Source organism: Dreissena polymorpha, chromosome 15 (genome assembly GCF_020536995.1).
Source record: "Dreissena polymorpha isolate Duluth1 chromosome 15, UMN_Dpol_1.0, whole genome shotgun sequence".
Lineage (NCBI taxonomy): Eukaryota > Metazoa > Mollusca > Bivalvia > Myida > Dreissenidae > Dreissena > Dreissena polymorpha.
Window position 1 is genome coordinate 29680825 of NC_068369.1, and position 16337 is coordinate 29697161.

Sequence of the window (16337 nt, forward strand, 5' to 3'; positions counted from 1 at the left end):
TAACTCTTCACCACTTAGATACGTATTTAAACATGTTTGTAGTGCGGTAGAAAGTTTAATTTAATTAGATATCTTTCTTACTAAATTCAAGTTTTTAAGGCTTCATTTCCAACCCCTAAAAACTGATGAGCAGCAAACAGCATTAAACCTGAACAGACTGCCAGACTGATCTGGTTTGATGCTGTTTACATATAGCCATATTCACTTTGCCTCTGATTGTGGAATAGGGTCGAATTTGACATTTAATCTACTCAGATCATAAATTAATTAAACAGTAGCTGCTTGAAAATACATCACAGACTTATTTTACCGATTATTGGTTTAAACTTTTGTTGTAAAATTAGCAAATGGTTACACAGGCAGATTGATTTCAAATGTATACATACAGATAGGTTGGATAAAGTATGTGAACTTGTATTAATTTTAAAATAAACCCTTACTTTATTTAGAACTGTATGCATACTAAGATAACATTTTTATATTGAATAGTAATAATTAAATTTGTTGATTCAAAATTCAACAACATTTAAACTTTCATACTACATGTAATGTAGTGTTACTCCTAATTTTGCAACAGAGTATAGGTATGGCAAAAGTTATCAAAATAGTTTTTCACTTGATTATAATGCTTTAAAAGTTTGAACAATCATCTTTAAACAAGAAGAAAGTTATCACTAAGAAAGTAAGGAACTTAATTCGACTTGATAAAAGTGCAAAGCCATTGTATCGACTTTTCTCATTGTATAGTCCAATTATTCATAAGCGCCTGACAAGGAAAGAATTTTTAATTGTATAGTCCAACTATTCGTAAGCACATGACAAGGAAACTTAAGTATATTTCATTGTATAGTCCAATTATTCATAATCATCTGACAATGAAAGTATATGTACAACAACAATTAACGCCACTCCCATTTTGTGTGCTACATATGTACTGGTCAATTGGCTTGTACAATAAAACTGGGAGAAATAATGCAAAATTATATTTTGCTGCAGCAATACTGTATGGTGTCTAATAACTTATGATGTTTACAAGGAGTATAAAGGAGTGCAAAATTCCTTTGACCGACTAGTCTGAAACGGGTAATTTAACCATTGTACAAGTCACAATTTCCTGTCAGCCAGTTTGCAGACAACCGCAATATTGATCTAACAAAACGATCAAACATGATTTGATGACATGCTTTAATTTTTAATTGTATCGCTTGAGAGATGTGAAAATATATTACTACAAATCAATCCTGTTCAGAGTGACCGACCAAGTGACTCCAATAAACATCCTATAAATCTTTGCTTTCAGAGGTGTAACTAAACAGGAAACCAATTCATTTCAAATAAGAGTGTTTTAAATTAAACGAAACTAAAAAGATGCAAATATGTAAAGCATTGTTAGTTTTATTATGACTATACCGTGGCCAAAACATGCAACAACATAGTTTGCACTTTCAACACCACGTCATAGTGATTTTGCAAATACAAACGAAATTTTGTATATTTGTAGCACATAGAACATTGAAATATATGGTGGCATGTAGGTTACATCCAAAATATATATTTCTTTGTGTACACACATGAAGACCTAAACATGAGACCCCACATGCCAACATGAAGAAAATTATATATTGGATTTCTCATCGATGCAACAGTAGAGATATTTACAATTGGTTAACATATTTGTAGTGCATGTAACATAACTTCCTTTTGTATGATTCAAAATGGATTTTGTTTCTGTATAAAATACTAATCATTTTCTCTATATCTATGTACATAAATCTTATTAACACCGTTTCTTTATATTTCATTTCCTAGTTTTCAAACAAAATAAACGAAACTCATTGAATAAATAAGAACTAGGCATTCGGCTTGTCTATAAAATGACGGACAAGTCGTAAGCAACCGGCGCGCACGATTTATCGATCGCTGATTGGTCGATCGAGATTTAGATAAGAATCTGATTGACAGTTGTCTAGAGATCAATTATCTGCAACTGCTACTTACTGGCATCGCAACGTTGCAATTATGGTATACAGGTTATGACAAAGTATTTACTTTAAATAAAGGAACTTACAATCTATCTTATACAAGCACGTTACAGATCTTTGTCCTGTATGTTGGTATTTTAGGCGAGTTCATAATGACATTCGGTTTAAACGGCCACCGGAAAAACTTTGCGAAACCGAAATTTCGCAAACTTAAGTAACATTTTTCTTGAAGATTTGCTTATTTGTGATAAAGTATAAGATAAAAGTCCTACTTGTGATTAATAATTGGTTATTTTTGCTTAAATAACGCGTTTTCTTCACTATGAACTTTATTTGCAAAGTTGGTAATCCCATGGGTTTTTTTAATATTCCCATGGGATTTTTCTTTTCCCATGGGATTTTCGGTTTCTCCCATGGGATTTTTCTCCAGCTTTTATTTCCGCAAACGAACGACCTTGTGCGTACAACTTTAAATGTTTTAACATATATTTATTGACCGTGTTCTGTGAAAAAGGGGTTTAATGCATGTGCGTAAAGTGTCGCACCAGATTAGCCTGTGCAGTCCGCACAGACTAATCAGGGACGACATTTTCCGCCTTAAATAGATTTTTGCTAAGAAGAGACTTTATGTTAACGAAAACTACCATAAAAGCGGAAAGTTTCTTTCATGATTATCCTGTACGGACTGCACAGTTAATCTGGGACGAAACTTTGCGCACATGCATTAAACCCCCTCTTCAAAGAGCACGGTACATATTTTTTACCTGTGCATATCACATTACGTTGCGCATGTACTGTTTTTTTTTGCAAATAATGTTTTACTATAACTGATAGAATCTTTAAGTGCTATGTTGATCTGCGTATTTTCTTTTTACCAATACATTAAATTAGAATTCTTGACTGCAAGGAGATGGCTTTATAGGTGACTTATGATTTAAGATAATTTCCGCATGTCGCCTTCGCCCCATGTTCACTACGGATATAACAATGAACGCTCCGGATGCTAATGATTTATCACCCAATCTATAGAAGAGTAAAGTTCAATGGGATAAAAAGTACACGAAACCATGTTATGTTATAAGCATTTTTAACTAACATACCAGAGTAAATAATTTGTGAATACTTGTCATAGAAGTACGGACATTGTCTCCAATATGACCGGGCTTTTGAAGTTAAATTCTGCCGTCCTGCGACCGAAAAGGAAAGCGACGTTCACAGGATTTCTACTGGCTTTTATTATTGGAGATTTAGGTAAGTCTAATTTTATTATTGTTCTCAAATATGTTTGATTCATCGATAAGATATGTTGATATTTACAGCAGCTACGAAAAAAAGATATGGACCGTACTCGGTGAAAAAGCGGTTTAATGCATGTGCATAAAAGGTCGTCCCAGATTAACCTGTGCAGTCCGCACAGGCTAATCTGGGACGACAATTTTCGCTTTTATGGTATTTTTCCTTTTCAGAAAGTCACTTCTTGGCAAAAATGCCAGTTTAGGAGGAGAGTGTCGTCCTTAATTAGCCTGTGCAGACTGCACAATTTAATCTGGGACGACACTTAGCGCACATGCATTCAACACATTTTTCATAGAGCGCCGCTCATATGTTGATATTCACCGCTACGAAAATCATTTTGATTAGAAATTCTTCTGTAAACTGCATTGTATCTTTATCGCGTTCAAATGACTTGTTTACCAATTATCGTACCTTTAAAAATATAATTGTGTAACAACACATATTTAATAATCGGAAAAGTTTTTATTAAAATAAATGCACAAACAAGTTGAATACAAAATATTGCCATGATCGGAATTCGAACAAGGAAATTTTTTGAAGTGAAATGTCACAAACTATCTTGTCACCTTAATGTTAATAATAATAACGCATTTTCGAAATTATTGATTAAATCGTTGCAAACGCTCAATTTGTTTTTGCAAAAATCACAAAGCCACAAATTAACGTGTCTACAAAAAAGTCATTATTTGAAAGAAAAAAAAACACGCACATTTCATGGTGACAAATGCAAATGAGTTTACAGTAAATTACAGTTTATTCCTTGATAATGCATTGCACTTTTTTAAGCTCAATTACATATTAACAAGTATGGTCCGACATTTTGACTTAAGACTGGATTTTCGTTTAGAAGAGACTGCCTTGAACCAACTTCTATAAAAGCGTCCCTGATAAGCCTGTGTGGACCGCTCTTGCTAATATGAGACGACGCTTTACGCACATTCATTAAGCCCCCTTTTTCCAGAGCATGGTTCAATTTTTGGCCTGGGGCGAAGCCCCTAGGCCATAGTACTCATACCAATTTCTGAGATAAGCTGACTTGGCTGGCTGCCAAAACAACCACGAATGAATGAATTTGGAAAAGTCCGATTTACCACTTGGCGGTCATTCATGCGCAATCAAAGAAGAGGGACCTATACAAACAAATACGTCCCTTCAAAGAAGTTCTCAATGACCCGCATTGTGAATACAGAACATCACTATATAACATGACAGTGTCATAAAACGTGTAAAAAAATATTATTGAAGCAAAATTCCTAAGCATTGGGTACGGCATAGTTTTTATTATTGTTTGCATATTCATGCGAGAATAAGTTCCTCACTTGACGGTCTAGGCCGAAAATATACGAGTGTCTACGGAGACAGTAAGAAGAATTTTTTCTGATAGATTTTTAAGGTATTAGTGCTCTAATGAACTTCGTGCAATATCTCCTTCTTTCGTACATATCCGTCAATTCGAACGTTATCCGGTAATGTGCCGAAAACTACGAATATTCTATAAATACGCTATGAAATACTAAATGTAGGATCCGTTAAATACAAAGACAACAAATATGGCCGACATTGTACCTGACAGATTGGTCGTTTAAATAAAAAGCAATTTGCTATATTGAAAGAGAAAGATTAATAAAAGTGTTATTATTGTTCATATTAATGTGACTGGAGTTAATGATAAACGTCAACTAATGCATGGCAGTGTTGATATTTATGAAAAAACGATTCCTGGAAATACGATGTCAAACGCTTGAAAATTTTGACCACTGTGAAGAATAACGTTTAGAACCCGTGTTACTTACAACATTTTATATTGTTGGTGAGAAGTAAAATGGGATAAAGTGGATTTATGCTTGTGTGATGACTGTAGCCATGTGAACGGGTTATCGTACGGCAAAACCCATAACGTAAAGAAGAGTAAACTTTTCAAGAAAGGAATGCCTTGTTTTGCTATCAACACAAAGCTCGGAACAGAAAGGTACATAAATTTTGCTTTTTTTTTCAAGTATAACAGTTTCATTATTCATAATTGGAGTAAAGTAGGTTTTGTAGGAAAAGTTCACCCTGTCAGTGATTTTTACCACATAATCAGGCTCATATTTGCTTTCATTTTGAAAAAGAAAATGTGCCATGTAAGGAAAAAGTTGTGTTGTAAATGCATGGAAATCAAGGACAGCATATTTTAATTTAATGACCGAGTATTGATGTTTTCCTTAAACACACAACAAAAAAGTATATTATGTCCCAAATACAAAAATTACTATTCTGAAAATGATATACTTTTGTGTGATCACCTAAATTATGTATTATGGTTATTCAAATTAAAATGCTGCATATTTATTATCTTTTCAGCAATGATCAACAACATTGGTGGTCCAGGAACGGTTAATTACTTTTTGTCAACACTGTATGTTCCAATGATCAATTAAACATAAAGAAAATGGAAATACATGCGGGAAGGACGTTCATTCATCAAGTTTCGACTATCTCCTTTATAGCAGACAGGCTTATAAGATGGAAACGAAGTAGATATTTCACTGATTTATATGATTGTTAATGTAGAACCAATGTTTTAAGTCCATGCCACACACAGTTGAAAACTACAATTAAAATGAACTTAAAGCTTAATAAGCAATTTCCTATTACTTATTAAGCTTGAAGTTTAAATAACTCATTACAAACATAAATTCAATTCATGAAAGGAACAGTTTTATTTTAGAAAATCAACAAAACAATGTCCATTCCCAATTTGATGTCTTATTCCAAATTAACATAATACAGTGCACTTATAATACCTTTGAAATTGGTTGCAAAACATGTCTAATTATTGCGATGGCGCTCATTTCATTAGAGTCCCCTAATGTGTTCCATAAAAAAATACATAGTAGCTTACTGTATAAATTTGCACCAACATGTTAAACCTGGTCAAATTTGGTTACAAAATAGTCATCTGCCATATTTTGTATGGTGATTTTATGTATTTGTGACTAGCACATTTACCTTACACCTAACACAAAAAACATGTATGTTTCCGGTTACACGCTCAAAAAAATGAGGGTCAGTAGGTTGGGATTTTGTTTTATATTTGGTTCGAAAATGTTCGGAATTATTAGATGTTCGTACTCGTATTGTACCAACATGTTTCAAATAATTAAAATGAAAGTTACGCACAAAACAAATCAAGATATTACAAATACTGACCTTCTTGTGATAATCAAGTACTGTTTCACACTGGGGGTTACCGCACAAAACAAATCAAGATATTACAGATACTGACCTTCTTGTGATAATCAAGTACTGTTTCACACTGGAGATTACGATTTTATTTAATAAAACACGGAAACATTTACATTTAAATGAATGCAGAGCTGTCAAACTTCGCATCGAGGGAACGATTGGTGTTTATAATTAAATAATATAAAAAAACTATCGAAAATTAAATAACAGTAATTTGAAATAATGTTTAAAATGTATAAACATTTTAAAACAAGTCAGGTTGTATTAGATATAAACATGACTCGGCATCGTCATTGGATTTTTTCCCCTACCCTGAATTCCAAAATGGTGGAAGATAATGGCAGCTCTGCCTTCTTGTCAAACCACTACGCTTGAGCAGACGGCCATTTTCAAAGATAGCGGCGTGGTTTAAACTTCAGGCCTTTTAAGATCTACATAGGGACCAAATAGTGTCAAACAATATCGTTGTTGTCCACTCGCGATTAGTAAATAAAAGAATCGCAGTCAGGGGTAAACTCTGACGGTCGATCGGGTAACCGGAAATAAACATAATTTTTCGTTAGGCCTTATACAATTAACTCTCCATAAAGCAGCTCGTAATGACTAATCTTAACCCTTTTTTACTCCATTTTTAGCTCATCTGAGCACAACATACTCATGGTGAGCTATTGTGATCGCCATTTGTCCGTCGTGCATCATGCAGCGTCAACATTTACCTTGTTTATACTCTAGAGGCTACATTTATTGTCCATTCTTAATGAAACTTGTCTGTGGGTCTGTCTGTCCCAAAATGCTGCGTCGCGTGAACCTCCAAAATGCTTGAGCTAAAGACATGCAACTTAACAGGAATATTGGTCAGCATGTTGTATTTCCTTCAAGTCATGCACACCATTACTGACAGCTGTTGTAATTTTTCCTATAACTCAATATGTATGTAATCCTGTTATACAGGATGAAAAAGAGCGCGACATCCTGGTAGGAAAGTCGAAAACTCCGACAAAGATAAGATCAATTTACATACAGGATGAAACGGTGGACAGAGTAAAAGTGGCTTTGTGGAGAAACACTAACAAAGATGTCAGAACTGGGGATCACGTCAAAATCACTGATTTGACAATACACACTTACCAAACAAAGTACACAACTGAAACCAGCTTCAATTCTACCTTCACAACTTCAGTTACTCTAAGTAAACATTTTGACTGCATACTTTAAGGATTTTTCAAATAATTTAGCTAAGATGCACTAATGGTGGGCAGAACACCATGACAAGTTGCCATTTTTGTGCCCCCCCCCCCAAAAAAAAAGCCCTTGACCATCTGTTTGCTGTCCTTCCGTGCGTCTGAAAAAAGTTTAGTGTCATGCATCTCTACACAAGTATAAGACCTTCACCCTTGAAACTTCATAAGATTATTGCTTAACATGTAAATTTGTGCACCTGTGGTTTTCCATTTGATTTCAATTTCTTAAAGCAGAGTTATGGCTCTCGACTTAGTAAAAATTATACTTAAAAAAGTTTGCACATATCTATAAAAGTATAAGACCTACAGTCTTGACACTTCAAGAAAGAAAAGACCTAAAGTCACTGTCTTGAAACTTCTTAGCATTATTGCTCACTATGTGAAGTTGTGCATCTGAGTTTTTTTTGTTTTGTTTCAATCGGTAAATCAGAGTTGTAACCCCTGACTTAGTAGAATTATGCTTAAAGGAGTTTGTTCCTACAGTCCCGAAACTTTATAGGCTTGTTGCTCATCATGTGAAGATTCGCACCATGTAACATTTATGACCCTTGGTTAATTTATGTTGCTTTTAATTTGAGAGACTAAATACTTGTAAGATTTTTGCTTATCATGTAAATAATCAGCTGTGAAGGGGGGCACCCGTGTCCTATGGACACTTTTCTAGTCAATGCTAAGAGTCACTTGTTGTTATTGACTATAACTTTGATAAACATGGTTTGTCTTCATTATTTAAGACTAACATCTATGGAGAAAGGCCTTATATATATAAGCTGAATATGACTTAAACATATAAATCACATAAGCCTGTCTTGTTTGTCTCTTTTCAAATGAAAGTATTTGGCCCCTATTAGGGACCGCTAGAGCTAAAAATAGAATAAGCTTTAAAAATCTTCCTCTCATGAACTTCTGTAGCATCTTTATAACGTCCTTTCTCGATGGATGTTCATCAAACTTGGTCTGTAGCACCATAATAAAGGTCCTTTATCAAGTTTTTTCAAGGAATTCTGTAAGTGCCACGTAAAAGGAAGCTTTTCCCAAATTTAAACATATTTTTCCCCAAATTTAAATTACTGAAATTCCCCTAATCCAGGTAAGAGACTCGATCATTGATATGTTTAATGCCAGTGACAGACAAATTGCCTTAAAAGCCAATGTTGAAGGCCTACTAAAGGTATCTTGTTCCTGAGTAAAAGTATGTTCTATATAGGTTTTTCCCAAATTCTAGATTTCACAACACATTCCTTCCCATTTGATAGGATCCATCCAGAACTTTCCCCAATAATTTTAGAAATCCCCGATTTGCTCTGTCTAGACATAAAAATTAATTAGTATTCTTAATGAAAAATCAATCTGATTCTTCGCAAGATTATCACGATTTAATTTAATTCAATTTAAGAAGCGTTCGTCACTGTGTGGCTGACTTTAGATCACTTGCCTCTAACAGATGTAGATTCCATCCTCGCTCTGGGAGTTGAATTTTTCAATTGGCAAAGCCATCCAGCTGGCTAACAGAAGGTCGATGGTTCCACCCAGGTGCCCGCTCATGATTAAAAATGCTCGAGGGGGAACCTTGGGTCTTTCTCCACCATGGCAAACGGGAAAAGGCGCCATATAGCCATTAAACGTGTCGGTGCGACGTTAAAACAAACAAACAACTTCTATTGTTTTGATAAAGTCTGATGCTGCCTTATCCTTGAAAGGTAATGTTTGTATTGCCATATGAAGTATTTCCTTATTTTTCCAGAAAGTCGAACAACCAACTGTACATGTGACGGTTACAGTAATTGGTGATTCTGTACAATATGACGTTACAGAACTTCTCCTCGATGATGACTCTGTGAGGGCAATTCCTTCACAATTATTAATGGCTGCCCTTCCACAAAAAACTTGAAGAAGACATGGATCCAAAATATTTCTTTGCAGAGCGAAAAACAAACTAAAGGCTGCAATTAAAAGGATCGGAAGTTTTTGCAGTGAAACTTCAGTAAACTGTTATACATATACATGACAATATTCAGAATTCCTAGTTTTCCTGGTTTTTCCTAGTGTTTTTTTTTAAATAAATCTCCTACTTTTTCATACTTTATACAACAAGCTCCTACTTCTCCTAGTTATGCCCCCCTTCAAAGAAGGGGGATATTGCTTTGCACATGTTGATGTGTTGGTTTGTCGCTCTGTCCACAACATGATTGTCTGATGATAACGCAAGAACGCTTAGGCCTAGGATCATGAAACTTCATAGGTACATTGATCATGACTGGCAGATGACCCCTATTGATTTTGAGGTCAATGGTCACAGGTGAAGGTCATAGTGACTGGAAATAGGAAAATGGTTTCCGGATGATAACTCCAGAATGCTTACGCCTAGGGTCATGAAACTTAATAGGGACATTGGTCATGACCAGCAAATGACCCCTACTGATTTTCAGGTCAATAGGGAAAAGGTCAAGGTCACAGTGACTTGAAACAGTAAAATGGTTGACTGGAAATAGGAAAATGGTTTCCGGATGATAACTCAAGAACGCTTACGCCTGGGATCATGAAACTTCATAGGGGCATTGATCATGACTGGCATATGACTCGTATTGATTTTCAGGTCACTAGGTCAAAGGTCACAGTGAAATGAGGCAGTAAAATGGTTGACTGGAAATAGGAAAATGGTTTCCGGATGATAACTCAAGAAGGCTTACGCCTGGAATCATGAAACCATCACCACCTCCACCACAACCACAGTGACAAAAAACGTAATCACACAATGGCTGCCACTACAGCTGACAGCCCATATGGGGGGCATGCATGTTTTACAAACAGCCCTTGTTCTTGTTCGAGTAACAAGTCTTAAAACTTTTAATGGGCAAAAAAAATAATTTGGTTTTGTTAATTTGATGTCACCTGGAAATGTATACATGTATTCACAGTGTTTTAAATATAGTTGTGTTTGCTGTAGGTAAAATGGCATGTTTAACATACCTGAAATTACGCATATAATTTCTTGATTTTGTCATTTGCAAAGATTGCCAATATACAACATGAAGAAGTAATTAGGCAAAATTATTTTTACAATACTTGAGGCTGAACCCTGCACATTCAGTTTAATTGGGTCTAGCCACTCATTAGTTATCAATAAGAAAGCAGGGAGATTTAATATTTGAGTTTCATCTACAGATCATGAGATGTAGCATTTATAGGTACAGGAAAAGACTCGACCTTGTATAAATGCAAAGGATCTTTCAGTTATAAAATTAGAAGTTTTAAAGTTACAAACAAGCTTGATTCATTTCTTGCAAACAGAAAATCATTCATTGAGTACATGTCTTTCCATTGATTAAATCTGGAACTCCTTACTTAAATTCTTCTAATTCAACATGTATGCTACTGGTTTCTCTTATTTGATTCATAAGAATACTTGTAACATAATCAATGACTTGGTGCATATTTTAGTATGTTGATTGCAAACCACAGTCAATAAATTTGTTTGGTAGCATGCTATATTTAATACCTGACATACAGTTGTCCATTCTTATAAATGGTTAGTTTATTCATGTGATCAGCAAGAAAATTGACATGATCCATTGTTGTAGTGCCGAAAAGTCCTTTTAAAGTTTATCTTTGAAAGGCAGAAGTGCACTTTTACTTCTAGATTAGATTATGGTTGATTAAAGAATGAGACTTTCAATACTCGAAATTGTACACTTAAATTTTGCTCCTGTGCATTGTCTGAGGCTGTTTATTCGAGTCATCATGTGAGATAACATGTGACACGATTGATTGTTCACTTAACAAGCTTGAAGTGCAGGCACATCAAATTATTGTGTGTTCCTCTTCACTTAAAGCATGTTGTGTATTTCTTAAGAGGGTGTTATTTTCAACATTTTTGTTTATAGATCGTTTAAAAAATATGCATTCTTCTAGTATTTGACTTCTATTTGTAATGTCTTTGCCATCAACTACTAGTTTTTGTATAGTTTTTGTTCGTTTGTAAGTTTTTCATTGTTTGCAAAGTATTTTGTATTGTTTTCATTGTGTTCAACATGCTGTGCCCGTGCACGAAGTATTATGCCATCAAATTGTAGTTTTCAACTATGTTATTCAAAATGTTCCTATGTTTGGAGTGAGTATAAAGATTTCCATTATTTGTATCTCTAATTATGCGTAAAGAACAATATTGAAATCACCTCCAACTAAAATGTTTTTATCTTTGTTATTTATTTTATTGGAATGTAATGTTTCATAAAATTTGGATTCATCTATATTCAGGCCGTAAACGTTTATTAATGTTAACTGTGTTTCGTGTATTATTATCCCCCGCCAGAGGCGGAGGGATTTTGTTTTGGCGTTGTCCGTCCGTCCAGCTGTCCGTCCAGCACTTTTGTGTCCGGAGCCATATCTTGGAAGTGCTTTGACGGATTTCATTGAAACTTTGTATGAGTATATATATGCATAAGAGGATGATGCACGCCAAATGGCATTGTACACCATCTGTTTAACTTTAAAACAGAGTAATGGTCCTTTGTATCTTGAAAAAATGTTTTTTACTATGGGCAATTTTGTGTCCGGAGCCATATCTTGGAAGTGCTTTGGCGGATTTCATTGAAACTTGGTATGTGTATATATATGCATAACAGGATGATGCACGCCAAATGGCATCGTACACCATCTGTTAAAAACAGAGTTATGGCCCTTTGTATCTTGAAAAAATGTTTTTTACTAATGGTACGTTTGTGTCCGGAGCCATATCTGCTTTGGTGGTTTTCATTGAAACTTGATATGAGTATATATATAGATAAGAGGATGATGCACGCCAAATGGCATTGCACACCATCTGTTAATAACGGAGTTATTGCCTTTGTATCTTGAAAAAATGCATTGTTTGCGTGTCGGCAGCCATATCTTGGAAGTGCTTTGGCGGATTTCATTGAAACTTGGAATTAGTATATATATTGATAAGATAATAATGCACGCCAAATGGCATTGTACATTATCTGTTAGTAATGGAGTTATGGCCCTTTTTATCTTGAAAAAATGCCTTTTTGAGTGTCAAATATAACACTTTTGTGTCCAGCAGCATATTGGCGGGGGATATCAATTCAACGAATTTGCTTGTTATATCTATACTTGCTTGTCTGCCAATCATTATTTCTTTCAAGTTATTTACTGTTATTCCTGGATTACTTTTGATCAGTAAAGTGATGCCTTGTTTATTTGTATGTTGTCCGCTAAGATAAATATATCCGTCCCATGCACTTTTCAATGTTTGTGCGAAGGTACATGTGATGTGATTTTCCTATAAAATACTTTTTTTCGTCTAAACATTTGAAAGTTTAAGTGTGTTTGTCTTTGTTATTAAGCCCTTTTACATTTAGAGTACATATGTTAATATTCATACAAAAGGAGGAGAAATACATGCCACTTTTCTTGTTTCTAACATTTTAAAATCATTTTGAAGAGCTAGATTATTTGTTAATACTAAATTATGCACAACTATATTACGCTTTGACGTTAAAACAATAACCGTCCATGTCCTACAGGTTGTTGATACATTCTGTTCATTAAATTGATCTACGTACTTGTTCATTTATTACAATGGTATTGGTAACTATGCCCTGCCTTCATTTAAATTGATCTCGATACCATTTTTTAAACATGTCATTATCATTAACACTTTGCTTTCCGTGTGGTAAGACCTCCATTTTTAAATGAATGAATAATTTAGTGAATTAGTTAAATGTGTTTAAATATCGTTCCAAAATATTTTATAACACTTGCTAGTGATGCTATCAGATCCCGAACTTTTGTAATTTTGCATTTCTTTAAGAGCTAGTCAACATTCATATTAAGTTAGTAATCTGTCACATACTTCTTGTTCCTCTTCATTTAAAGCATGATGTATTTTTTTACAGAGGGTGTTATTTTCGACATTCTTTCGTTTATAGAGTGTTTAAAAAAATAGGCTTGTTCTATTATTTGCACAATATTCATATTCAGTTTGTAATCCTTCACATACTTGTTATTCCTCTTCCTTTAAAGCATGATGTGTTATTTTACAGAGGTTGTTATTTTCGACATTCTTTCGTTTATAGTGTTTCGAAAAATAGGCTTCTTCTATTATTTGACTTTTATTTGTTATGTCTTTGCCATAAACTACTAGTCTGTGTATAGTTTTGTGTTTGCTTCTACGTTTTAAAATGTTTGCACAGTATTTTGTATTGTTTTCATTGTGTTCAACATGCTGTGCCCGTGCTCGAAGTATTATGCCATTGAGGTGTGTGTGATAAATTCCTTCTATTATAATTTTTTTGTGTAAGAATTTACTTCTTCAATGGAGGTGGTATAATTTTTTTTATGCATCTGTTTTTCAAGTGCTTCAATGACTTTTATGGCTTCATTTTCAAGTTTGTGTGTTTCTTTTTTGTTAGCTTACCTGAGCACAACGTGCTCATGGTGAGCTTTTGTGATCGCCTTTTGTGTGTCGTCTGTCGTGCAGCGTAAACATTTACCTTGTTAACACTTTAGAGGTCACTTTTATTGTCCAATCTTCATGAAACTTGGTCAGAACATGTGTCCCATTAATATCTTGGACGAGTTCGAAAATGCTTCTTGTTGTTGAAAGACCTGGGTGCCAGGGGGCGTGGCAGTTTTTCTAATATGGCTTTTGTAAAACCTTGTTAAGACTCTAGAAGTTACATTGTATGTCCATTCATCATGAAACTTGGTCAGAACATGTGTCCCAATAAAATCTTTGACAAGTTAAAAAATAGTTCCGGTTGGAAGAAAAACATGGCCGCCAGGGGGCGGGGCAGTTTTCCTTTTATGGCTATAGTAAAACTTGTTCACACTGTAGAAGTCAGATTTATTGTCCAATTTTCATAAAACTTAGTCAGAACATTTGTTTTAATGATATCTTGGACGAGTTCGAATATGGTTCCGGTTGGTTGAAAAACATGGCTGCCAGGTGGCATGGCAGTCTTTCCTTAAATGGCTACAGTAAAACCTTGTTAACACTCTAGAAGTCACATTTTTATTCCGTCAGAACATGTTTCCCAATAAAATCTTAAACGAGTTCAAAAATGGTTCCAGTTCAATGAAAAACATGGCCGCCAGTGGTCGTGGCAGTTTTCCTTATATAGCTTTAGTGTATAGTAAAACCATTTTAACACTCTAGAAGTCACATTTATTGTCCAATCTTCATGAAACTTAGTCCGAACATTTCTTCAGACCATATCTCGGATGAGTTTGAAAATGGTTCTGGTCTGTTGAAAAACATGGCAGCCAGGGTGGCGGGCCAGTTTTCATTACATGGCTATAGTAAAACCTTGTTATTACGCTAGAAGTCACATTTGTGGTCCAATGCCTATGAAACTTGGTCAGAATATTTGTACTAATGATATCTGGGCTCAGATCGAAAATGGTTGAGGTCCGTTTAAAAACATGGCCGCAAGGGGGCGTGGCATTTTTCCTTATATGGCTATTTAGTAATGTTAACACTACAAGTCACAATAATTATCCAATCTTTATGAAACTTGATCAGAACAATTGTTCTTACAATAGCTCAGCTGAGTTTGAAAATGGTTATGATTCGTTGAAAAATATTGCCGCCCGGGGGGGGGGGGCAGTTGTCCTTATATGGCTTTAGTGAAAACTTTTTGACGCTATATTAGCCTCATTTATTGGCCAATCTACATGAAACTTGGTCAAATCATTATTTTGTCCCAATGAAATCTTAGCGAAGATTGAAACTGGGTCATATGAGCTTAAAAACAAGGTCACTAGGTCAAATATAAAAAAACATGTTGAGAGTCACTTTTTTGGTCTAATCTTCATGAATCAGCTTGCATTTGTCCAGAATAGTCTAGTTTCTTTTGCTCTCAGGTGAGCGCCTGAGGGCCTAACGGCCTTATTGTTTTAAACTACGTGCATCTTATTGTTGTGTTAAGTATCTTGCCTGTAATTATTTCCCCAAAAGTGTGTGGATTTGCATCTTTGTTATATTAAACTGTATTGGTTATTACCTGTTATATTTGTGTTTGATATTGTGTATCTTTTCAGGAGCTATTATTTACTTTTAAAGTACCTTGGGCCTCTTTCAGGTTGTATTTCATGCAGTTAAAGTTCAACTATCGAGTGATCAGTCATAAATTCTGGTTTTATGTTGCATGTGTCGATAATGTTGCATATTAAAAAAAAATATTATCTCCAAAATATTGCTGGTTTTATGTGTGTGTGCCAGGTGAATTATCTTTCATTATGATTAACTGTATGCCATATGTCTATCAAATTGTAGTTTTCAATTATGTTATTAAAAATGTTCTTTTTTTGGAGTGAGTATACAGATTTCCATTTCTTTTATCTCTAATAATGGGTTAAGAACAAATTTGAAATCCTCTCCGACTATAGTATTCTTATCTTGGTTATTTCTTATTACATTTGAATTCATCTATGTTCGGACCGTAAACGTTCATTAATGTTAATTGTGTTTCGTGTATTTTTATATCTATACTTGCTTGTCTGCCAATCATTATTTCGTTCAAGTAATCCACTGCTATTCCTGTATGACTTTTACTCAGACAAGCGATGCCTTGTTTATTTGTAT

At 34.6% G+C, this 16337-nt stretch overlaps 1 protein-coding gene across 3 annotated transcripts in view; it reads left to right on the top strand.

Moving 5' to 3' along the window:
• The first annotated feature begins 3007 nt into the window (after window positions 1–3007).
• LOC127859921 (uncharacterized) overlaps window positions 3008–16337 on the top strand; it is a 40348-nt gene continuing 27018 nt past the window's right edge. For 2 of the 3 annotated variants that reach the window (XM_052397523.1, XM_052397522.1), the window contains exon 1: window positions 3008–3233. The gene's annotated coding sequence lies outside the window, so the exon portion shown is untranslated. The remainder of the gene's footprint in view (window positions 3234–16337) is intronic. The other variant, XM_052397521.1, reaches the window with a different exon arrangement.